Genomic DNA, 890 nt, shown 5'->3' with positions numbered 1-890 from the left:
GATGATAATGATGATGTTGATGACGATAGCATTATCACCAGAGAAATCAGTGGATTACTATAAAATTTCTGGTACTTCATACAGCAACCCGAACTAATGACAGGAACATTGGTATCAGTAAGATTTAAACAAAGCACATACATAAATACATGGAAATGGCAGGATGCTGGTTGGGATATACAGACCGATTATGCAATTTATGATGATGATGATGATGATGATGATGATGATGATGATATTTTTTCCTTTTCACTGAACAGTCCCATAGCAGTCGAACCTTGCACCTCTGTGTAAGATGATAATGATGTCATTCATTGAGAAATCGTGAGAAAATATTGCGCAAGATTGTGTAACCAATAGCCACATGGTTAACCAACGAATCAAATAAGAGTTTTTTTAATCACCAAAATATCGTGTGACTGCAAACAACATAGCCTTCATACCCTTACCACTGTCAGGTTTGTAAGGATATGGGTGTGTCATGTTAAAGTGACACCCATAGATTACGAATGTATATGTATTTCTATGCGTGTATGTAAGTGCATGCATATGTATATGTGTGTGAGCTTGCGCGTGTATATGTATATTCCACTTACTGTGAAAGACGATTCTGGAATATACGAGAAATTAATAAAAGAAAACAGCAAACGATATATATCAAAATAAATACAGATATTAAACTATAATTCTTTTATATGCTTTGGAGGGAAAAAATGTTACTGTTTATCTGCTCCCATGACGGAGTTGAAAGACAAATAATGAACTTGGGCGACTGTGTTCCTTTTTCCGTGCTTCCCAAGGGACAGTATCAAACTGGGTCCCGATGTTAATGATATTACTGATGTTATAGGCTTCTTCGACTTCCTTTAAAAGTTAGTGGTTCAGTGTGT

The sequence above is a fragment of the Octopus bimaculoides genome, chromosome 2 (genome assembly GCF_001194135.2).
Source record: "Octopus bimaculoides isolate UCB-OBI-ISO-001 chromosome 2, ASM119413v2, whole genome shotgun sequence".
NCBI lineage: Eukaryota > Metazoa > Mollusca > Cephalopoda > Octopoda > Octopodidae > Octopus > Octopus bimaculoides.
This window is presented reverse-complemented; position numbering follows the sequence as displayed.